Raw genomic sequence first — 26307 nt, 5'->3', positions numbered from 1 at the left:
TACGAGAAACTGTCTCAGTTCACATGTACAACAACTAAGCAACCATTTGAAATGAGCTTGGCAGGACGACCGTGGTAAAGAGATTTCAGAGCAGCAGCAGTGGCAGACAGCCCTAAAACAGAGTCATGGCTCAGTGTGTGCAAGACATGGCCTCCTACAATTCAGGATAATATATCAATTACATCACAAAAGCTCGGTAAGATATTTCCAGAAATAGATCCTTCATGTGAACACTGTGAGCTTGCACCGGTTATCATTAGCTCATCTGTTCTGGAGTTGCCTGAGGATATCAAATTATTGGAGAAATATTTTTAAGACCTTATCAAGAATTTTGCATAGACCTATTGATCCCTTGATGGCAGATCTAGGAATTATAGACTCTAACAAAGTAAAAAAAAACAAAACAGCGTGGAACATAATATGGTATCATTTGTCAGCTTACTGGCACAAAGATGGATCTTACTCAATTGGAAACAGAGAACTGCACCAACACATTCAAATCTAATGAATGATGTAATGAAACACTTTGAACTAGAGAAAATTAAATTGTCTCTGAAAAAAAACAAGAAGAGAAATTTGACAAAATTTGGCAGTCTTTTACAGACCACTTCAATTATATCAAATTTTCCGACACGAGTTAAGATGATCTCTTAGACCTAGCAATTTAAAAAAAAAAGAAGAAATATATTAGGGAATTAAGGATCAGAGCTCTAAGGCATCCATCACCGTCCCTATTTTCCTTTTTTTTTAAATCTTTTTTTTCTCCATCTTTTATGGCGGGAGGGATGTCATAATTTGTACTGACTGATCAGAAATATGACTAATTAGAGATGAAGGTTGTCACACACAATTATAAAACCAGTAATGTAATATGCCTTTTGTAAGGGTGGATAGATTTTAGAATTCACATTCCCCACATGTAAAATCTGTATTGAATATACTACTGGCAGAATATATTGCATTTTAAAAATAATAGACAACTATGAACAACATAACAGAGTTCAAGAGGGGACACTGGAAATCGACAACTGTCGCATTTCGTTTTTTCCCCCTTTCTTCTCTTACTTTTTCTTAATTTATTTAATGCTATTTTACATTATTATTGTTATTATACTACATAGGTTTGTATGTACTGTACAGCATTACTATATTTGTACAAAAAGACAATAAATACAGTTTAGATAAAAGGAAGTATGCAATCTTTACATTTAAACCTGCAGTAACTGATATTATATTATCAGCTTTTAGGTTCATATGTTGAAAAGTTGTTTATTTACTGTTTGTGGAGCAACTCTATCATTCATTTGGAGTCATGTTTCTGTCCACCTGGTGAATGTAAGTCCAGTATTCACTCTTTTAGCTCTGTTTTTGCTCTCTACCGACTCCTGAGGGAAATATCTGGCTCTTTAGCTGCTAAATGCTCCACTATGTTCACCAGCTAGTCTACAGTTAACTGTGTCTGTTTGCCGTTTTGGTGCTGAGCAAGTAGTGTACAGCGGCTTTTTACAGCTTTTTCTCTGAAAACAGCTGCCTGCTGTGGCCCAAAACGACGCTATGAGAGCGCTGAGAGTGAACCAGAACAGTAAAGTTGCAGCCAGACAGCTAAACAATGAGCTGAAACTTGCTATAAAGCTGCATGTAAGTCCAATAGTGTATGAGTTATCAACTGCTACATAAACCTTTGATGCAGAACATCTCAGATCTGCACTCCACCGGCATTAAACTTAATTTTCCTATCCTGTTGATATGTAAAAATGGCATTTTAAAAACTCATGTTTGGATGTTTTCAGCTTTCACAGATGGCTGACAGAACTATTTAAGCGTCTGTTTCCGTCTCGGCACTGTCTGCACTTTGAAACGTCGCCAAAATGAGAAAAGGCACCAAACACGGGACAGCGATCAGGTCGAAGCATTCAGACAGACGAGGTCTCAAATTAGCACCGGGCCACCGACAGACGCAAGAATAAAGGATGTAGATCATGATCGTGATTAAAGGTCACAGCCTCTGGAAATTACAGGCCTGCTGCAGTCATGTTATTTTCCATGTCAGGCCGGTCTGGAAGGGTTCGGACCTGCGGCTCATCCTTCAGCCCTGGTTAGGGGTGAAAGCCGTTCAGCCGGAGGAGACACAGCAGGCTACAGCTCTGGTTAATAGTTGTGTCCGGGACAGGCGTGTTCTGGTAAATTGGTGGCAGATGTTGGTGAGTTTGGATGCAAACTGGGGCTTTCGGGAGGGAGAGCGGTCGGTTTGTATCAAACTGTGGAAGTGAGGCATTAAAATAGCTTCTCATTACTGGAACTCAGACGCTTTTCTGTTTGTACTTGTACTTATCCGAATATTTCTCCCGACTCTGTGCAAGTTTTAAAGCGCAATACTTTTATTTTTTTGTACTTTATCCATAAACACATGAAAAAGTGATTTTTAATTCTCAACTTCTGCAGCTGTTCATCAAATTACACAGTAAACTCAGTTTTACAGGTGCAGCAGAGACACGGACAGATGTTTTGACGTCTTTTGTTGGCTTGAATATTTAGTATTTCTTTCAAATTATTAGAACATTTTCAAATTTAGAAATTACAACAAACACATAACTTTAAAGCCACAATAGAAGAGAAGTTGTGCTCAGAAAATAAAGACTTGAACATACCAACTAAAAAGCTGATGATATGTTAGTGTTGAAGCTTGTTCTTGTTCTTGTTTCTACTGAAAACAAGTAGACAAAAAAATCAGTTAATGCAGGTTAAGTAAAGCCAATGGATACTGCAATTGTGCCCTTGAACAAGGCATCTAAATTCTATTACTTCAGTAAACCTGATGAGTTTTTTCAATGCTGCGAGCACCATAAAGTGATGATTGGTTCATGGTGATTTAATAAGCCATTAGACCTCACTTTAGCTACACGTATTGTCAACAGTTTGTCAAAATGTTGGTCTGTTAAGCATCATTGCTGAAAAGTCTCTCATCTTCAGGCTATCTTGGGTTTTGGTTTGACAACCATGTTTGTTTTTCCAACAGCACCTAAAGAAAGAGCTCCATTAGCACAAATGTGGTAAAACTTTCTAAATCTAAAGAGAAGCATGTAATCTTTGACCTTTATGACGAATTTAAAGAAAGAAAGAAAATCACTGAAATGGGAGTCATGAGGTTTGTACCCATCAATGACTGTATTTTTCTTTAATGAAAACAGCTCTGTGCAATCTAGGAACAAGAGTTTCTCTTGTTTTATTCTAGTTATCTATACTTTTCAAATGTTAAACACTTACCCGAATGAGGAATTCAGCTATTTCCTGCCAAAGTTTGACCTTAAGCGAGTCTAAATTCAGGAATTAAGGAAATAGACTCTCATTTACTGCAATTAGACAGCTTAATTTGCAATTGAAGTGATGCAATGTCTCACACCTTTTGGAGTGCCAGAAAGCAATTTAGAGTTCTTATCAGCTGATGTTTCGGTTTTCTCTGTATCTTCTGGCAGTTTGTGGCTCATTTTATTGTGCTTTTACAGTGTATTTACTGTGGTTTTATTGTTTTTTATAAGAAACTTTCACCAAGTGTTTACCACTGGAAACTCCAGTCTGCAAACCAAGTTTTACTGACGGGAAACAGTTTGAAGTCAGAGGAATCAAACTGCATTTCAAACAGATTACAGAGTGCATTTCCATTGCTGGTGAAGTAAAAGCAAGCTGACCTTTGGTCTGCAGTTAAAGTGAGTTTTTGTACAAATAAGACTGAAACTTTCCGTCTTAATCACTTGAAAAAAATTCAAACTGGAAACTTTAAATCTTATGTTTCTTTAAACAAATTCTTCATGATGGAAAACCACATGATTCAACATCTTTCCTTTATTATCTTCTTGATATAAAACGCGGTGATTCACCTTATTCCACCTTCTTTTGAACAGAAAAAGTCTCTCGTTTCTCATAGAAACACAAAAAAACATTTCAGCACCATAATAATGGAATCTGATTTGTCTTTTTGCAGTACGATGTCAAACATCTGCTAACCGGTGAGTCACTCGGAGCTGTTAGAGATCTTGTTTTCATGACCTTCAGATTAGTCATTGATTATGCTACAGACGCTGACAGAAAACAAGCACAAGGCCTCTTGCAGAAAGACTGATGGTTTTAAATAATTCCAATTGGATCTCATATTAAAATGGACTGTTTAGTATTAAAGTGGCCGGATGACTACTGAAAAGTTTTTCCTTCTGTCTGTACACTCAGCTTTATCGAAAAAATCTGAGTGGTCAGAAACCAGTGCACGAATTGATTGATTGACTGATAATTTTATGTTAAAAACACCAGCACTGCCGTGACAGTGAGTGCCCAGAGGCTTGTTTCCATTGCGGTCCCTTTGGGGATTGGGGGGTGTGCAGGGGAGGGGTCAAGGTGGTGGATCTTACAAGGCAAGAATGACACAGCACATCAGTCAAAACAATAATACAATACACTCAGCAAGTTTTTCACTGTATCATTCACTACCTCAGTGTTTTGTTGGACCATCTGGGGTCCTACTCGCCACTCATTGCTTCACAGCCGCTCTAGCTGCTGATTATATACAAGTCTGTTCATAATAATTAAAATAAATAAGCTACATCAAAAAACAAACCCAGAAATTAAAGTATAGAAAAACACCCTGTTATCAGACATAATATCCTACAATGAATAACCTTGGAGCCGATTCTCAAGTGCCAGCTTGAAACCTCCCAAGCAGCTTATGATTTTAAGATTTCTTGGCAATCTATTGCACAGATTTACTATTTCCTTCCACAAGTTGCTCTTAAACTTGGGAGGAACAAAGTCAGGAACTGCCCCTAGTGGAACAGCCGTGAATATCCCTCACCTGGTTGATATATTTTTTTTAGGTATTGAGGGACAGCACCATGCACAATCTTATCTACCATGATGAGACTCTTTCCTGTACTTTCAACCACCGAAGGCCCTCAGAATGAGAAGGGTCAAGGTGAGTTCTCATGGGGAGTTTCAGAATAACCCTAACTACCCTGTTTTGAGGAGTCTGGAGCCTGTTTTTAAGGTATGAAGTTAGGCCATTGTACCATGAACAGCTCCTGCCAGGGTCACCATTGCTCTCCTGTCCAGAAAGTTTGAAATTCTGTCTAAGAAGCGTGTTCTTTGACTTTGTGAACACCTTTTCAGCCTTTTGAAACCCGACTGTGACTGACCCCTTAGCTGCAAGCATAGTATCACTGACAACAACACCATTAAAACCTTTTCAGTTTTATCTTTGACCCAAACAATACGGATTCTGTTTTTCCTAAGTGGAGTGACACACTGTTATCAGTCATTCAGCGGCTGACATTAAGAACCTCTGCACTCAGCGTACTATCAGCTATGCTTTTATCTTTATGTGAAACCGGTAAGGCCGAGTTATCTGCATATAAAAAGAGTTCACATGAAGTGACAGACCTTAGGTAATGTATTGCTGAACTGAGGGGCTGCATAAAGAGCCAGTATAAGATAAATAAGAAGTTTTTAACTGTAAATCATGCAAAGATATTCCAGTAGAGCCCCAGAATATAAATATAGACCTGGAAATGTGCAGAATATGTCCCCTTTAAAACTTTAAAAGCCAGATTCTCTCACACATTTCTCGATTTACCAATAAACTTATTGTAAACACAGTGACACTTCATTCAAGGGAAGTCATGAAGTGAATTCTGCCACTTTACTAAACAGATGTGTTTGCTCGTTTCACGGAGAGTGATTCAGACTAAATAAAGATAATTTTTATGTTTGCCCTCCCACGAAGACGACTGTAGTCCTGCCAGTGGGTTTCCCTCTCATGAAAGCGTCTGGACCTCTGACCTAACAGCCTCCTACCCTGTACTTTAACCCGACAGCCTCTGAAAACCTCTGCTCCTATTTATACCGCCCACTCTCACAGCTGAACATTACCGCTCGTTAAACCAGCTCTTGTGGTGCGCAGGGAGCTTGTTAGCAATTTGTTTGGGGGAGGGGGGGTTATCAGGCGGTAAAGCAGCAGATGAATTTGGATGTTCCTTTGATCTTCGTTGCATGCAAATCCCAATCGCAAGACATTCAAATGATCATGTAACATTTTTATAGTATAGAGAGTCCAGTGTTGAAGGTGTAGCAGTCAGACTCAGTAGGTATTTCCAGTGTATGCCACTTTATACATCTATATTTCTACACTCCACATCATTTATTTGACAGCAGGAGTTTCTGGTTACTTTTCAGATAAAGGTTTGACATCCAAAACCATATGATAAGTTTATAAAATAAAGATTAAACCAATGTTTGCCATTTTACATACATACTTTTGAAGTTTGTGACCCATTATAATAAAAGCAGTGTCTAATTGTGTTTCCTTGTCATGTCTCCACCAAAGAGACATTTCCTCTCTAAACTTCTCACAACCGTTCATGGTCCGAAGACGCAAAATCATTATTAAAAACAAATATTTCAACAAAAAAATATCAAAGATTAGAGAAAAAGATTTGTGTATCAGAACTTTGTTTTTTCTTCTTTCCTCTCCCATTAATCATCTCACGACCCCTCAGATTTATCTGCTGACCCTTTGGAGGGGCCCGACCCCTAGGTTGGGAACCACTGGACTAAACTAGCTAACTGTATATAAAGTAGTGTAAACTAGCTCCACCTCCAGCAGCTACAACAGTAACATGCTGCTCTAACACTGATGCTTCACTATTAATAATCTAATGATGTCATATATAATAATATATCAGTCAGAGGGACCAAACCACTACTTTTACTGCAATACTTTAACTACATCAAGCTCATAATACTTATGTACTTTTACTGCAATATTATGTAGTGGAGAACTTGTAATGGAGTACTTTTACATTTTTGTATTGGTACTTTTACTTAAGTAAATGATCTGAGTACTTCTTCCACTACTGTTTCCTGTAAAGGTTCTTGGTGCGGTTGTTTTGCACTCGTGTACGATAGCCGAGCTCAGATTTGCCAAAGTTAGACAATCCCAACGTTTTAAGGGATTATCAGTTACAAGTTTGGTTAAAATCTGGCAGTTAAAATCCTGAGAAAAGCTTTAGTCATGGTTTATATCAGTAGAAAATCTTGAAATTGAAGGCACCAATAATGTCCAACAAAATAATGCATCTAAAGAGAATGAAGAGTCATGTTCCCCCCCTTTAAAATATATCATCATTTTTCTGTCTTTGGTAAAAGCAGGTCTTGAATTTTTCAACCAGGTTGGAATGAAACTCGTCATCTGTCCGCAGTCGAGACTCGAACCTCAACGTCCACATGTTGAGGTCAAAGCACTTCAGAAGAGAAATGATTCGCCAGCAGCCCACGCAGCCTCGGAGTTTATTTGAAGTGGGAGCATTTTTCTGCTGTCCTGTCAGCAGCAACGTGCAGAGAGATCACAAATCAGGAGGAAAAATGAATAAAGCTTCCTCCTCCTACGGCTTTCAGCTGCTCCGGAGACGATAAAGGTTCATTTGTTTGAGAGGAAGAATCTGAAGATGAGTGTGTATGTGTGTGTGTGATACTTTGACGAATATGTGCTTTAAAGTGTGAGTATTTATGGGTGGTTGCGCATGTATGAAGGAGCCCTTTTGTTGAACTGTAACAGCTCAAAAAAAGACAAAGTGAGAGAAATCTAGAAGTGGAGAACGAGATGATGGAAATAAAGGACGAGAGTAATCATTGTTTGCAGTTTGAGGTGTCCTCTGCCAACAGTTTTACAGAAGTCTTTTGTAGTGGTGGTCTATGTGGAAAAAGAAAAACAACAGCGTCATTTCAACAAATATCCCAAAACAACCAAATCGACTCACAATGACCTCTAGAGGCTGCAGGAATTATGACTTTTTTTGTCAGGAATAAGAAACCCTAACCTTATAGGACGGGTTCACGTTGACACACGTCCATACTGGTCATTTAAAGGAGCAGTGTGTAGAATTTCAATCAGGAGAATTATTCATTATACAGCTGATATTGATGATTAATTCTTGTCAAAAGTCTTTGACGCTTCGACCCTACAGGGAGATTTTGTAATCGAGGGACATCAGTCCTGAGCAGCAGTGAGATAAATCCCTCATGGAGTCCAGACACCGGTGACGGTGGTGGCTGATGACTTCCGCTGAGACTGATAAGGCTGATGAGGTGGATGAAGGGATGCACTGATGAATCTGTGAAGACTGGGCGGTGACGTGGAGGTGGTGACAACATGAAGGCAGAGAGGGACAAAACATATTCAAACAAATGAAGGTGTGTCACCGTGCTGTTGGTTAGATGTGACCAGCTGATGTGAACAGCCGGCATCTCGATTGAAAGCCCCGGGGCGATGACAGCAAGGAAAGTATGGATGAGCACGCTGAAACCTCGAATTAGCAACATTTTATCCACAGGAAGTACATTAAGAAGGGATTTCTAATGATTAAAACCAGCAAAAACTGTTTGATTGTATATGTGCACGCAACTATGGTTTTAAGACAGGCTTAGAAATTGATTTTGTGCATAAACCTAATTAAAACTTTATCCATAGAGGTGTCAGAATAAGAAGTCATCTGTTGAAAATGTAAAATGCAACTGACAAGATGGACTGGCATGAAGAGGCAGAAATTATAAACCACTTTGCTGATTTAAATTGCTAGTTTCACTTCAGTTCAAAGATTCATTGAATCAATCATTGAGTATGTTGTTTTTTCTTTGAAGTGAAACAGTCGCATCTCCGTTAAATTAATACCCAAAACGGGATGCTTCAAATTGTAACTTCAATATGTGTGCCAATTATTAAGCGACTGAATGGGGAAAAAACTAAAAACGTTACCGCAGACCTTTTTATTTTCCACAACATCAGCAGGAAGAAAAGCAAACGGCCACGAACACTCGCTGAACTCATCCACAAAACACAATGAAGTAAAAACACTGAGGTTTTCAATAACAGCAACACAAGTTATCATTAAAAATATTCAGAAACCGCTGATCTTTAGAGGAGAGAATTGAAGACAGACTGCTGGAAATCCTACTCTGGGCTCATGTAACCCATGTGTTTCCTGCTGTAGGACGTCTCTATTGTTTGTTAAAGACGCATTTAAGCAGAATTTGCTGTATGCTTATAAAAAAAAAAAACAATGATTGTGGTTCTGATGCTGCCTCATGCTTGATGACTGTCATCGTTTCAGTATGGAACAACAAGGAAATCAATACGGGACTTTTTTAACATGCAAGCTTTTGTGTATTTCTCACTTTTGTGAAATAATAAGAAGTGCAACTATAAATTGAAACAAGTAGAAGACATATCATCATCTTTTAAGTTGATATGTTGAACTTCATTCGTTTGGAGTCGTGTTTCTGTCCACCTGGTGAATATAAGTCCAGTATTCACTCTTTTAGCTCTGTTTTTGCTCTCTACCAACTCCTGAGGGAAATATCTGGCTCTTTAGCTGCTAAATGCTCCACTATGTTCACCAGCTAGTCTACAGCTAACTGTGTCTGTTTGCTGTTCGCTGCTGTGCAGGTAGTGTACAGTAGCTTTTTAGTGCTTTTTCTCTGAAAACAGCTGCCTGCTGCGGCCGAAAACGACGCTATGAGAGCGCAGAGAGTGAACCAGAACAGTAAAGTTGCAGCCAGACAGATAAACAATGAGCTGAAACTCACTATAAAGCTCCGTAAAGCCGAGAGGAGCTGCAGAGTCACTAATAATTCTCTGTAGGTTCATCACTACGAGCCAAACACATTACACACTGACAGCTCAGACATGAAACATAATACGTGTCATCACCCTGTCATTGTTTCTTATTAATGTGTTAACGTTAATATAGTTCTAAGAAAAACAAAAACTTGTCTTCTTCTGCATCTTATTCTTCATATTCACATTGTTCTCATTATTTATTTACTTATTAGACTATTATTATTGTTCTGGTTATAAAACCCATAGAGAGCCCAATAGAGGGTTAAAGGATAATGGTTCCATTAACATTTTCTTATTGTAAATAAATCCTCTTAAAGGGGATATATTATACACATTTCCAGGTCTATATTTATATTCTGGGGCTCTACTGGAATATATTTGCATGATTTACAGTTAAAAACTCCTTATTTATCTTCTACTGGTCCTTTATGCAGCCCCTCAGTTCAGCCTCTGTCTGAAACAGGCTGTTTTAGCTCCTGTCTCTTTAACTTCACTCCTTTTTTTCTCATTCTTCACTCAAAATGGAAACTTCTCATATACATTCACACATATTTGAGCTGAAATCCAATCCAAAATATGCGAGTGGACAACAGGAGCAACAACCTTAGCAACAAAGGATCTGATGACATCACAAGCAGGAAGTAGAGGTAAGTTTGCAAACGAAGCGTTCAGAGCAGGTTGACTTGCAGGGAAGCATTTCTACATACAAGTTTTGGAACTGTGACCATGTTTAACATCCGACATCAAAACTATCAAAATAACAAAAATCACAAAAGCATCTTATGTCCCTTTTCAAAGACCCAAACCATCAATGTCTGTAGCTCTCAGCTCCAAGCTCACTGGTTTCTACTGAAGACGTAAATCTTTAAAAACAGCTCAGAAATATATGGTTTCAGTTAAAAAAGGATAAGTAACCTCCTAGAACAGCTGGCAACATTACTTAAATAGGAGGAAATAGTCTGTCCAACCTGTGATGAGTACAAGAAGCTCAGTTTTAATGAATAGAAAGTCATTGTCTTGCTGCTAGAAGTGTAAAAACAGGACGAGGTGCTTTTGGAGCTCGGTAGTTTCCACAGGTTTAAGATTCAAAGTGAATCATGAATGAACTACTGACTGCTTTTCACAAGAAGTGTAAGAAAATCACAGCTAACCTCGACTTGTTTGCCGATTGTGGACGTTGATGCACTTGTGGAATTTGTGATTCCATGTTTGAGATACTGCGGCTCACAAAAGAAAAACTCGGGGAGATGATGATGATGAACAAAAACATGCAAAGAAATACTTTTAATATGCTGAACATCAAATGTCCAGAGGTTATCTCAGCTCTGTTTTGGGGTCAAGACGAGCTTTTACGCGCTGACGCCTGAGAGATTAACTCTGCCTGCGAGCTTCTGTTCTCCAGCCAGCTCTGGAAAAAAAATGAAGCAAAACAAGTAAATTCATGAAGAACATGATGGAGAGCTGCATATTTTCTTCTCCCCCATCATTCCCCGGATATCAAAACACCCACGCACGTCACTGCCCATCAATATCAGAGAATTTCACAGGACTGACTTGAGAGGTTTGTCTCCTGCGTCTGACTCAAATATGTAGAAACACAAAGCTAGAAAAGGTCAGAGTGATGAGTCAGATGCTGGTTAGAAACAGAATCAACAACACCAAAAAGAGCTGGCCATAGATATAAATACAAAGCCCACATTACTCAGGTGGTTGTTATCTGCTTATTGAAACAATCAGAAGAGATCAGAAAAACATCTGGAGGCCAAAACTGTGCTTCAGCAAGAAGATTACAGATTGTTTTTACAGGTCCTTTGATTCTACAACAAATTCCTGGAAATTTTCTGATTAATTAGCAGGTATTTAGCAGTTAATCTGAAGGATGTTTTAAAGAGAGGGTGGTGCAGTTCGATTCAAATTAAAAGAAAAGAATTCATGTGTTTAGCATTCATCATTTAAATTGGGCAAGAACATTATAATTATAATCTTGTGACGTGTTTTCCAGGATATTGTTGTGAAATCAAAGTCTCACCTTGAAAACAGCAGTAAGTGTTATTTAATGACTTTCTGCTATTTTTAAAAAGTCTCTGGAAATTTCCTCTCAGAGTCATCAATGATTAGGTAATGCAATACCGTTATACAAGAGGCACAAATCGGACTATGTGGTAGCAGGAGCTTCGAGGATACATCTTAAAACCTCTCCACATAAAACTATCCGGATGACTGGAAACCACTAATGTGAAGTGAGAAAATCTGTTTTGTTGGGTGAACTGACCCTTTAAGTGAGGAGTAACGCTCTCCAGCCTCAGCAGATACCACAGTCGTGCCCTTGAACAAGACACTTAACATCCAATTAGCTCGGTGGCAGCAGCAGGCTGCGGTCGCGATGAATCACGGCATTGTTGAGAAAGAGCGAACATGCCCGGCAAACCTCCCCTGGATAAATAGGGGTTGAATAAAAACCTCATCACAGACCTGGGAAGTGGAGATTTGTTTTCATGTATTTATTTGGAAGAGCCTTCAATCCATCATGCTGCTATGTAAGTAAGCGAGCATGCTGGGAAACGTTTGTCTCACTTCGTAGGGGATTCAGACAGCGGCGATACTGTCCAAACCCTGAAGTTTTGATGACTTATTCCTGGGAAGCGTAAAGCTGCCCGGAAAATGAAACTGGCATTTTTGGTAAACAATGAAATGAAAGTGTTTCATGACTGCGGAGCGAGGAAAACAACATACTGAGGTAGGGAAGAAAAACTTTAATCCAATCCAAATCCAACCAAAACTAAAAAAAAAATATAAAAAAATCAGTTTCAACTAACCTCTGCTGTTTTTTTCTCTGTCAGATTTGGATTTAAGTGAACAAACACAACAAACCGACACCAGTTTTTACATGTTTGGCTGTTGTTTCCTGTCAGCACACAATAAAAACGTCACTTTCCTAATGAACAAAGTATGAAACTACTTTTTATTTAGTGATAGGAAAAGGGAAACGCTGACACATCCAACATGGAATACTATGGTACTTTTAGTCATCCGTCCTGTTGGTTATGATAACTAATGACTCACTGACTTCATGCTGAGATCTGATAACGTGGATACCCACGTAATCACAACCTGATTCACCACATTTAAAGCCCTACTTTGGAGACTTTCAGGTAAAAAAATGACCTAAATGTCTTGGTGAAATCTGGTGTTTTAGATAAACCTCACAAGCATTTTAATGACTATAACTTGCACTAACAACACACTGACATCAACATGTAAACCGGACGTGTTTCGGGTTTGAATTATAGTCATTTAACTGCTGTTGTAACAACGTTTATAATGTTTGCAACCAAGACATCAAAGTGTTTTTTGACCTGCCAAACCGCCAAAGCAATGGCCTCATTTCAGACCTCTGAATCTCCAATTTGGTGTTTTATTGACGGTTGTTTCCCCGGTTGGAAAAGCAACCGAGCCAATCAGAGCTTTGTTGTTCACCAGAAAAATGGTGACAAATGTGGATGAGACTGATGAAGTTATACAGGCTGTTGTAAGTCAACTTACACAAAAAAACTCTTCATATTTAAATCAGTTTTTATACAAGAGACACAAGACAAAAAGGTTGTTTTTTATGAGCTTATGTATTTTTAATGTAATATTTAAACTAAAATGTAACTAAAGCTGTAGTCAAGTAGAAGTATAACCAAAAATGGAATATTCAAAATACAAGTACCTCAAAATTGAGTGAATATATTGACCCACCATCACTGAGTAACTCATAGGATTTCCCATTTCGGCAGAAAACTACAAACATGGAGTCTTAACGTCATCAAGTTGTTACTTTTTACTAGCAGCTCATTTCAGCGGTTTGTCCTGTTTGACCTCGAACGCAGCGTGAGTCAGTGATTGTTTTGGTTTAATAATTCAGTGTAAACTGAGAAATGTGTGAGAACGCACAAGGCGAGGCGTCGGGAAACAAGGGCTGTCAGTGAAGGACACACTCCCTCCTCTGAAACACACATACACACACACACACACACACACACACACACACACACACACACACACACACGGCGAGCTTCATTCGCACGCAAAGGTGCTGCTTCGGCCCTCGTGTCCCAGCATTCTCAGGTGGTGACTTCAGAGTGTGTGTGTGTGGTGTGTGTGTGTGTGTGTGTGTGTGTGTGTGTGTGTGTGTGTGTGTGTGTAACAGCAGTAATAACAGTCTGGGCTGGCGAGGTTCGTCCCGAGGGCCGGCCCCCCAAAAACTTCGGGTCCGGGGCCGAGACACACACATACACATACACATACACACACACATACACATACACATACACATACACATACACATACACATACACATACACATACACACACACACACACACACACACTGACTCGGCTCGTCTGGCCTCTTCGCTCATCTGGGGTTGATTAACATCACCACTTCCCTACACACACACAAGCTGTGGTGTATGACTGTGTAAATTGTGTGTGTGTGTGTGTGTGTGTGTGTGTGTTTTGGAGGATTGGGGGGGGTTCTGCAGTTCTGCAGGACTACACACACACACACACACACACACACACACACACACACACACACACACACTAGCGATGTGACGACGGCTTCCCATGAACTCAGTCACCCCTTCCAAAGAAAATCTGAGGTTTGGGATTCCATCGCTCTTCTTTCGCTTCCTTCAGATAATTTCCTCGTTGACAGCAGTGGAAGAAGTACTCACATCATTTACTCAAGTAAAAGTAGCAATACCACGATGTAAAAATACTCCATTACAAGTAAAATTCCTGCATTTAAGATCCTATTTTACCTCAGCTAAGTGTTTGTTTTGCAGAAAAATCAACCTCTGTGACATATATATTAAATCATCCAGGTGTAGGAAAGAAGAAATAAAGTTTGATTGATTTTTAAGACTTTGTTTACCTCTTTTGACCTCAAACAGTTATTTATTTGGTGGAACTGCTAACATAACATCTGTAACATGACAAGGAGCCAGGAGCCTTTTAATGTGGGAACAAAGTTTTGTATTTTACAAGCTTATCATATATTATTTAATGTGAAATCTTAATCTGAAAAGCAACTACAGCTGTCAAATAAATGCAGTGGAGTACCTAAAAATTGTACCATTGCTTGTTGACACTTCTCCGGGACTTTCCAGGACTGGTCTTAAAACTCAAGGGTGCCCCAAATATATCCTGATTTAACTCTGTTTACTCCCTGATGTACTGCATATGGTTCGTTAGTTTTATATCTTCCAAAATTGGAACAATATTGACCATTTTTATTTTCCTCTATTACTCAGAAATGCAGTTTTCTTTACTGGGAGTGTTTGCAGACCTACCTGCATGTTAGTTTAGTCCTCCGAAGACCTTCGTGCATCAGGCTTTTTGCATAAATAAGTAAAAATTTTGGATCCACGTACTAATTACGATGATAACAGTACACTTACTGTAAGTTGTCCCATTTTAACAGGTGCAACAAAACTAACCTGGAGAGTGAAGAAGATACCCGTCAAGCTCCATCATCTCTGCAGAGTCTCTAATCAGGCTCATTAAGTGAAAACACCTGTGAGTGAATCATGGCTGTTGCATTAAAAAAAAAAATCACTTGTCACCAATACAAGTAAAAAGCTGAAGTTTACAGCTTTGTGGTTGTGATTAATCAATAAAATAATGGATGTAATTAATGTTGAAGGGAAAACAAACACATTTTTTTATGCTTACAGGCTTTATTTTCTCCAAAACTGGAAAAACTTTTCATTTAAAAAGCAGTGGAAATGTGGTACATGCTCCATTTCATGACAATGAAGAAGAGTTTATTTCACAATAAGCTGTTTGCCATTAAAACATCTTCAAAACTGCCACACCATTATGTACGATTTCAGTATTTCCACAAGCTTATCAACCCTTGGAAATATATTTTTTAAGCCAGTTTTTCCTCTTAGGCTCATTTAATCTATTTCACTTTAACAAAGCTAACGCTAACATGGAAGCTAAAGATTCTGGTTTTTGACTTCAGTGTCTTTTAAATGCTAAAATGTTTCAGCTAAAAGCTAATGTCACCAGTGGCAGCTTAACAATAGCAGTCAGACTGAATTTCAGCTGGTGAAATTTACTCACTAGCAGTCTACTAACAGCAGTCCACAAAGTTGTAAATTCTTATCAAACACTTACAGTAATATTAACCTCTATTAATGTCCTTTCATTCAGTTCAGTTCAGCCAAGCAGCACACCTCCTTCTCTACTGTTCAGTGTTATTTTTACACACACTTGTATAAACAAGGATATAAAAACCGTATTTCCTGAATTAGAGGTCAGCATCTCTCAAACTGGCTGAAAAACTCTATTCCTGATTGAACGAGGTCTTGATTTCACAGAAATTTATGAGGAAGTTAATCCAAACTGCGACTCCAAAAGCAAGACTTCCAACAGCTAAACAAACATACATTAAAGCTGTATTATACACAGCATTAATCGCTGCTCTTGTCTTTCCTGGAAGGACTATAGCCACATTTGGACAGAATTATCATCACAGGGGGAGATGAGGAATGAAATATTCACTGTGCTCCTCAGTAATTTAACATTTTAGCCATGGGGAAATGACAGGATGCGGTCTGTAATAGAGATGGACATTCAGCGGGACAAAGCCAAAAGCACACACACATGAAACACATATTGATATCATTCAGTGTGACTTACACTTCCCGAGGACATCATTGTTTCCGATGTCCAGTGCCAATAAAACTCCATAAATCCATAAAATCCATAAAAAGAGAATAGCAGTACCTGTTGCTGACATGACAACAGCCCATTTGATGGGGTTTTATGAGGTCTTGCTTTCCTGATTGTTTTATTTTTTTCTGTTTTTCTGTCATATTGGTTCCCAAATTGGCCTGTATGTTGGTGTTTCAACTATCAGATTCACTAGAAAATACAAGGATGTCACTTGTAAAGTTTGCTGTATAACAGGAGGTCATTTTGGCTGTAATTATTACTGAGATAGGGGTGAAAATGACCCAATAGGTTGTTTGACCATGTACCCCAGAATGACCCATTGGAGCGTTTTCTATCGGAAGTAATCAGCAGGACAACATAATATTGTCTGTGCTTTCCAAAACCTAATCACTAACCAGCAACCCAGCCCGCCACCTCCAAATATGGAAATTTGTCACCTTATATAGACGCCATATGAACTGCATCACCTCTATGTGTCCTGATTACTACCATGCCATGCAAACATAACTATAGGTCGATTTTGACGATAGACATTACAACCTATAGTGTTATTTTTCATAGGAGGACAGGCTCAAAATTACCCATAAACCCATTCTAGATGAGATTCAAATCACCGACCATGGCAGGTAATGTTACAGTCACTCCACCTCCCCTAGAGAAATAAATCCAGTCTGAATGGGGCTTCTTTAATATTTATTTTAGAGAATAAAAGAAACTGCTAATTTCTCCAAGAATGATAAAAGTTGATGGAAAACCAGATGAAACTCCAGGAAATCAGTCGAATCGCACTGGAGTCATCTTTATAGACTCAATACCAAGTTAAATAAATCACTTGACCCCGCCAAACCTCTGGAAAAAGACAATAAATTATCCAGCTCTTCAGGGAAATTTTATCTCTTTGATTTCTTCCCTCAAAACAATTTCAGCTCATTCTTTCCTTGGCTGTCGCTGCGCTATTGTTATTGCGAACACCAGCTCAGCGCCCCAAATTGTTTTGACAAACAGCGAGCATGTGACTCACAGATGAAATTTCCCACCTTGGCCGAGCTCCGAGCTTGTTTGTTCCTCGACAGTTGGAGCTTTACTGGACGCAGTTAAGAGCCGTGATGAAGAGGAAAATAAGCTGACTGTCCAAACTTTCCCTCTGAACTTTTTTATTTTTTAATGTCCCCACCTGCTCAGTTCCCAGCCGACTCCCAATAACAGGGATGTTGTCACACACAGAGCCTCGTAAAACTAAATCAACCATCACATTGCTGAGTTCAAAGGTGCAGTCTGAACTCTCTGTTTGTGTCAGTGTGAGTCAGCTCTGTGAGTTTTAGGTAAAACAAAACATCAGCACTTCAGCAGCTGCTTGGTGTCAAGTCAAGTCCAAATACTGAAGGTGGAAAATGCCGAAAAAATAATTAAAGAAGCTTGAAAGGAAAAATATAACATGCTTCAAGTCTGAAAAATCAGTTTCTGTTGATGCACTTTGAGTTTCTGGCTCATCCAAATATGTTTTATTTTACCTGTGGTGAATCAGGTGTTTTCACTTAATCTGGCTGATAAGACCACGGCTCAGGCTGAAATTAGGGCTTAACTATCCTGGAAAGTAAAGTCAACAAAACCTCAAGCCAAGAATAGTTACATATGGGTTTATTATTATTGCACTCTCAAGTTATCATCATTTTAATGTTGCAGCTGGTCCAGGTGGTCCACTTTTAGGCGGACAGAAACGAGTTTATCATTAGCATATAAAACATTAATTTACCATATGTCAAATAAATAGTAAACATTAAATATTGGTAACACTTTAAGTGCCCCTAATGAAGATGTAACACACTATAATGTAGTTACAAGCAGATATAATCATTGGGAAAGGAATGATTACACCGGCATTGACCGGTGACCTCGTCCAGGAGCAGCTGGTCCTTTGTTACAGTGCTGTTGTGGCTACAAGAAATCAAGAAAAAACACATTCACTGTCTGAGGAGGTAAGATCTGGCATCAAGCCACTGGAGAGAAGAAAGAAGGGCAATAAGTCAGATCCTTCAAGAGCGAAACAAAAGCCTGGCCAGCACCTCTCCAGAAAGGAAGATCTGTGGAGGAAGATATTTGCGAAAAAGGCCATATGGTGAAGAGAGACTGAGAGATCTCATCGCCAGAAAGGAAGAGGTTGACCGTGGCACAGAGGAGAGAGGCACAGAGCTACCGAGCACCTCTAAAAAGACTCCTTTCTCTCAGACCCAGTTCATATCCCTGGAAAGGAAAGAGAGTGACACCCACAATGAAGACATCACGTCAACCAAAAAGAAAAAGTGTCATCAGGGGACAGAGAAAGTGGCAACAGTCTGGATCATCGGGGACAGTTATGTTCAACGAGGGGAGGAGGCAGCGCACAAGAAGTCTGGCAAGAACTTCGGACTCAATGCCAAAGCTCTTTGGTTTGGCAAAGCAGGAATGCGCTGGCGTGGTGTCCCTTCCTGTTTTTATGCTGAATTGAGCACACAGAGTCCCCCCAGACATTTTGGTGATCCACGCCAGTGACAACGATCTCGGGCTGACACCCAGCCAGGAACTTGCATCTGTAATGCAGAGGGAGTTGACGCAGCTGCATGCAGAATTTCCTTCCATGAGGATCGCATTTTCCTGCATTAATGAGCGGCAAGTGTGGAGAGCTGGACGGCCAGGCAAGGTCAACCATCGCAGGAAGACTGTCAACACGTTCATCAGGAAGAACACTGGTAACCTTGGTGGTTAAGTGGTTGAACATCCACTCTTTCAATTCTATGGGAAGAGAATACTTCTGCCAGATGGAGCGCACTTCACCAGAGAGGGAAACCAAGTCTTCCTGTCCAGCATCCACTGCACCTTTTTCCAGAGGTCTTCTTCAATGAAGAGTGCTTGACTTTGCTGACTGCCCCTCTGGCTTGGAATAATGAGCCGCCCTGAACTGACCAAAGGTGTGAATGTGAGTGTGATTGTTGTTTGTGTGTGTTAGCCTGATAAAAAAACATAAATAAAAAGTTGAAAAGTGACTCTGTATGGTGGTGCAATATCTGTACAGACAGAACTGAGTAATAAATCTTAACCACCAACAACTGTGCTGTATATTCACACATCGTATATTCATTAAGATTAACTGAACTGTCAGAGTCGCTGAAAGAAGACTCCCATAAATCTAAGGAACTGTGGGAAGACGATCTTGGCTCTTCAATAGATGATTGTGACTGGGATATCATGTGGTCAGAACTAGGTGGTTACTTGGGAACCAATAAAGCCTCTGAAATACAATTTAAAATACTACATCAGCTTCATATTACCCCAGTAAAAATGTAATAAAACAAATCCCTAATTGTCAAAGACCTGCTCTAAATTAACTCTTAGTCTTGCCATTCGCAACTCATCAATTCTTCCAAGGTTCAGTTGCTTCAGTAACTGGTTTGGTTGGTTTGAGTAGTCTGCTGTGGACGGATAACCTGTTAATTAATTTCTGTTAGTTATTAACTCTGTAAGACTTAAGGACCTTTCTGACTAGCAGTAGTCTTTGTTTTATGTAACCCACTGTTTCTTCTCTTGATTATGGATCAATAAAATAAACATTAACAACTGCCATTTTGGGTCCATATGGGGGTGACATGAAAAGTCAAACTTTGATGGCAAATATCATATTGATCCAAAAGCAGGAAATTATTGGATGAGTTTTCGGCCCTCAGGCCTTCAAGATTTTCATGATTGTTGATCTTGAAGGGCCGAAACGTCATCCAAATGAAAGAAAAATACATATGGAGCCAGAGTGTGTTACACTTTTTTCCTCTGAGTCTGCTTCCAGTGATCAGCACCTCACTACAACCCTTGGTGTGCGTTACTTTTCCACTAAATATTATGCGGATATCAGCAAAATATTGCTGCTTTGATGTGCATCAAGGTTTTACAATGTTGTTTGCTTATTTTAAATTTGGGAAAACTTCATTTGTGAGAAGAGGCCACAAATATGAAAGCTCCACGGAAGTTCACATAAGTAAATTCAAGTCTCTAAGTCAGACATTTGGGTAGTGTCAATGATAAGGGTTGTGGTTTATAAAGTATCTATGGGTTTTTTTTTCCGGTTTTATGTTTTTGTCACTTACTTTCTGTGACAGAGTGGGTGAGAACACACCATTTGTTCTGGTAACACTTTCACTTTCTTTCATACTTGCCATTTGTTTGTTTCAGCCAGTTTAACATCTATTTGTAGCATTGCTTTAGCGTACTATCCCGGCTTTTGTTTGTGTTTAGCATTGTTTTGTTACATTCACATCTGCTTTTCTAGTTTAATCAAGACAGACAAGTTTTTTAAATTCAGTTATTATATTGATTTAAGAGTTTCTTGAGTTATATAACGGTATGTTTTGTTACTTACCATAACAACCATGCTGCCTAGGAGATAAAAGGGGAGTCACCCAACCTCTTCCTACTTTAAAACTCTCGCTGACATCAGCATGATGTCAAGGGTTGGACCAAGTATGGTGGGAGGATTTATTGTATTTACTTGAATGTTTGGTTTAATATTTGTGTGATTTGAACTCAGTTTTTTGTCACCTCATGGTGAGGAGTATTGTGTGGATAAAGCGTGTAAACAATGTTAACTGATACAAGCAACATTGTCAGGTACCAGTTGTTGGTATAAGGGAAGGGACACCCCTGAGAGACAGATGGTCCTGTCTGGACAGAGAGACATTATTTAAGGTGTTTTCTTGATTTAAGCCAGTTAAGATTACTTTGATTTGCTTGTTTTCATTTTGTTTTTTGGTCACACTGGTCAGAAAAAAATCACCTTTCTTAGTCATTGAACAAGTCTCTGAGTCTAAAGTGCATTATATAGAAATTATGACACATTTCAAACCTATTTGATGTATTTTAACTGAATCAACCAATTTAACCTTTATTATTACTTTTAATTCAGTTTTTAATAGCAGATCTCAGTTTTGATAACCACTGCTGCAAATAGTAACATTTCATGTGTTCAGATCAGGTGTTTTTGGTTATTTACAGTTAAATACATAGATTTTTGCTCTACTAAATGTCCAAACTGCCTTTTCATATTGAGCAGACTCATATTTGACAAACAGCAGACAATGACTGTTCTGTTTGGCTGAACAGATGTGAAGAAAACAGCCAAATTGCGATTAGAAAAACACTTTAATACTTTAATGTTTTGTCTCCAAAATGACCAGCACTCAGCAGTCATTTTCTGCCTGCTAAGCTGTTATATGTCTGCTCTGGTGTGTGTTTGTTTGGGTCTGTGTGTGTGTTGTTTTTTTGTTTTTTTTTTGTTTAAAGGCAGTTCATTAAAAGGCGTCACACGGCTTTAATTTGCAGGTTTTTATTAGCCGATAAACACACAGACACATTATGTTTTCTCTGCCACTCAGGCTTTGTTTAGTGTGTTTAAATATTTAATGAGGTAACATGATCGGACTGCTGTTCTTAAAACAAACAGAATTAGATGATAAGATCACATTAATTCACCCTTTTATATATTTACTTTACTATCTTCTATTGCTTTTCTTTCTATCCTCTAGTATATGTGTCCAGATTTTTCCCTTTTCTTCCTCCCCACCTTATTCTGTTCTGTTTTCTCTCCTCTTCATTGGTTATTGATGACAGATACAGAACTGATAATTGATTGTTGTCAGTGACAGTTTTCTTCTGTTTGCTGTGAAGCTCCGTTTTGGTCCAACAGTACCACTTGCAGGCCAGCGATGGTACTGCAGCCAAATTTTCTTCACATTCTGGGCTGAAAATGAATTAATCATTAAATTTTAAAATACACTATTTTATATAATCTCACACTGGAATCAAAATTATTCATTTTTTACCCAGAAAAGGTATATTTTTTAAAGAAAATCAGAAAGGATATTGATATAAGTTGTACATTTTGTTGTATTTCCACTGGTTTATTTTGGTACTTTTTGGCTCTTTTTGTAAGATTTTTATCAACAGCCATATTGACGAAAATGTAAAATTATTTACGAGACATAAACGTTTTGGTGTACTTCAAAATAACACTAATTTGAATTTTTGAACTTTTATCTGTATATTACTAATCTTTTCATTTTACTGGCTAAATTTCATATTCATAAAAGCAAATTTACAGGCAAAGGAGGTCAAACAGTAACTTGACTTGATTTGTTTTTCTTCCAACCCAAATTCGTATTAATTATTCATTATTATAATATATTATTAAACTATGAATACTTGTTTTTTTGTTTAAAATCTTCGTATGAAATGTAACTGCTCCCATAGCTTTTGATAGTTTTAGTTTTTGATTGTGAACAGTATGATGTATATTTTATGAATTTGTAATTGTTGTTTATGTCACTAAAAAGGTTGAAAATTAAGTCTGGCTTCAACTTCTTTAAATTTATGAGCTATAGAAACAACAAATATGATAAAAACATTAGAAATATGAGGAATATACTGTAATGTTTAACTGCACATCATAAAAACTGATTTCCCAAATTATCATTCTGACTATTTAAATGAACTGCAAAGGTACAACACAATGAAATCACCTATATTAGAAAAAAATGATATTTTACACATGTAAAATAAACTTTCAAACAAATTTTTAAGCAAACATTGACAAGAAAGTGCTCAGAAAAAGTGAGAGTTTGAACTTGACATGTTTAAAATGTCTAGATTAGCTCCTAAATGAACCTTGTGGTGGGATTTTTCTGCCACATTTTCACAAATATTTTAATATTTTTGACAATTAACTGCAAATAAACTCATTATACAGTAAATCTGTTCCACAAAAATGATGAAAAACTAACACATCATGCAACAATTATATAAAAATGACATAATTTTTTGTCCTTATACCATTAGTGAGTATTTAGAAGTGTTTATTATGCACTTTGTCAGTTGGTAACTGTGGACATGAGGATGTGTTTATGGCTAAATCTGTCAGTTAACATGGTGAGAGCTCTTTAGTTTTTCCTTTCCATCCTCTCTGTTGTTGCTTTGCCTCACTTTCAGCTCATCATGATTTCCCTGTGATTACCAGAAGTCCAGAATGAATCCCAGACACCTTGGCAAGATGTTTGCATCCAAACCAGCTCAGATCGATGTCTGAGAGAAGACTCAGAGGAATATTTTGGCGTCAGGGTCGAGAGGCTCGGCGGTAGCTTTCCAGCTGAAAGTGAAACCGGCAGGACCACACACATTTTGAGATCATCCATCCTTTAATGAGCGTCTGGCTGCACCAACAGGACCAAAAATTGAAGCTTTGGATGGAGATGATCTCTGTTACCCGAAATATTACTCATCAGGACTGTGACTCCTCAAACATTAATGACTGGATCAAGAAGACAGATAGAGGAAAAACAAAACATTCTGTACTTTTTCCACTATGACGCATCTCATCGCTGGTCAGATAGGAACAAAGGAATAGATTCATTATTAAATGGCAAGTACAAGTGATTACAGTTTTTCTCGATTGCGTACTCACTATAACTGAGCCTATTAACTAAACATCCCAAACCATGACGCCATCTACTAAAAGACAGATTTCCCAAAACTATAAACACTACTCCCCTGTTTTTACTCAGGTGCTCATTTATAAAGCATTCAATATCATTAACTCAAGTCATCACAGCTGGAACCCAATTAACACATAATTCCCCAGGTGGAAACACCAATCAGAACATCAGGATAAATATATAAAAAGGTCATGGGTCAGTTCACTTGAATGTGATTTCTTCCTTTATGTACAAACTGTTTTTTTTTCAATGGTTTATATTGTTAAATACATGGAAATTATTTTACTGTGTTCTACGTTCTTTATCAGTTGCATATTTTTACAGTACCTTTACTTTTTCACTCAATTTCAGTTTATTTTACTACAATGAGGAATTAAAAATGTTTGAAAATGTATACATGTGTTGCGTCTTTATATTATGTTTATCATGTGAACCATGAGCACAGTTGTTAATTGCAGTATCAGGTTTTTACAGTAGTGTTTTGAATTGATCTCGCCAGTGTAATGGCTGTTTTATAGAGTGTGTGTGTAACAGGGTCAACTGTGCAGCATATGTATTATAATTACACAAAATTTGTAAATAGTTAAACCCCAACATGCTACTCCTCCAGGGTCAACAGGTGGAACATTAAAGGCTCAGTTCATTGTACCCCTACGTTCACTTTTGTGGGTGCCCCCCCTATAAATGATGTCCCCCGCCTTTACCTCTCCCCTTTTGTTGTCATACTTCATGGGAGAGGTAAGCGACGTTGTGCACTCCTTTTTGAAGTTTGTTTATCAGTTTGGACTTATTGTACAGTATGGTAACACAATTCTGTTATTTAATTTGTGTAGGATCCTGAGTTAGAGTCACAATTGACCGGAGGATATTTTCTTTTCATTTACTTCTGCCAGTTGTCAGTTGCCGGAATAAATGGTGGCCTCCAATGAAACACTCGTCTGAGCCTCTTCCTTATGACACAACGCAGAGTCAACCGGTTACATGTGTGTGTATTTGATGACTTTTGTGTGACGTCTGAAGGCAAAGTTTGGTTTAGATGTAAGATTACATGGTTCTGAGTGGAGACTTTGGTTTCGACATGGAAGATTTTGTAGATGAGTGTATGGTTATGCATTTGAGTTTTGGGAAATGGAGCATAATTTCAAGAAATGTTTGTGGTATAGACCAGTCTTCTCATACTTATAGGTATGAATGAAATTCACAAGTGGTGCAGAGCTGTCCTCCAAGTCATAAGCAACTTTCTCAGCTGGGGTAAAACATTCATTTGACTTGAAATCATAGTGTCGTAATCTGACTGAATTTGGAGTTTATGATGCCAGAATGAATTCCTGAATTCCTCTGTGCCGTAGACATCTGTTATTGCCCAAAAACGATAACAAAAAAAAACCACATCAGTGAGCCACACTGCTACACTGGGTGACATATTCCTTCATCATGAAGAGTTTGGTCACGTTAGTTTGTTTAGAAACGGCTCCAAAGACTAAAGACTAATAACAGCAATCACATTTTCAGTCTCTGGAGAGTAGTTCTGTGTTATGACGCTACTGAGCATGTGCAGGAACGCGGTTCTGTTTACAGCTTCACTAGCTTGTTGTGCTACGAATCACAACCTCTTGACTTTGTACTGAAGATCTTTGATAAATTTACAATGTAGAACAAAGTCAAGAGGTTGTGATATATAAGCTGGTGTTCTATGAAATTGTATTGGGACTATCACTGAGAGATTTTGAGAAATATTTTGAGAGGAAAGTCATAACCTTTGAAAAAAGACCCTCCTCTTCTCTACTCATGACATTTTATCAAAACAGTCTCATAATCTTGTAGATTCTTATTTAGAGATAAGTTTTTATTTCTCTTGCCGACAAGAGAGGAAGAGTTTGTTTTGACTGAAAGTTAGAGGGTTTATTCTTCCTGTGAAGTTGATTATTTACAGCACTTTTTTAGACTAGTTGATTAATTGATTGGTTGCCAACTGTGGAAATCAATCTCTATCACTATTTTGATAATCCATTAGTTGTTTTGAGTCATTTTTAAGAAAAAAATGTCCAAATACTCTGGTTCCAGCTTCTTAAATGCAAATATTTTCTGGTTTCTTTAGTCCTCTATGACAGTAAACGGAATATCTTTGAGATGTGGACAAAACAAGATATTTGAGGACGTCACCTTGGGCTTTGGGAAACACTGATTGACATTTTTCATTATTTTCTGACATTTTATAGAACAAACAATTAATCAATTAATCAAAAAATAATCAACAGATTAATCGATAATAAAAAATAATCGTTTGTTGCAGCACTAATTGTCTTTTTACTATTTTATCTAGTTATTATTTAAAATTTATCTTAGTTCTATTTCTTGATTTTATGATTATATTTATTATTACTTCTGTCTTATTTTCAGCTTGTCAGTC

At 38.1% G+C, this 26307-nt stretch overlaps 1 protein-coding gene across 1 annotated transcript in view; it reads right to left on the bottom strand.

Annotated features, from left to right (window-relative positions):
- Nucleotides 1-26307, bottom strand: part of LOC122976244 — a 1153509-nt gene that overhangs the window by 971223 nt on the left and 155979 nt on the right. The window lies entirely within an intron of this gene.

The sequence above is a fragment of the Thunnus albacares genome, chromosome 24 (genome assembly GCF_914725855.1).
Source record: "Thunnus albacares chromosome 24, fThuAlb1.1, whole genome shotgun sequence".
Lineage (NCBI taxonomy): Eukaryota > Metazoa > Chordata > Actinopteri > Scombriformes > Scombridae > Thunnus > Thunnus albacares.
The sequence above is the reverse complement of the archived record's forward strand: the minus strand, read 5'-3'. Positions and strand labels throughout refer to the sequence as shown.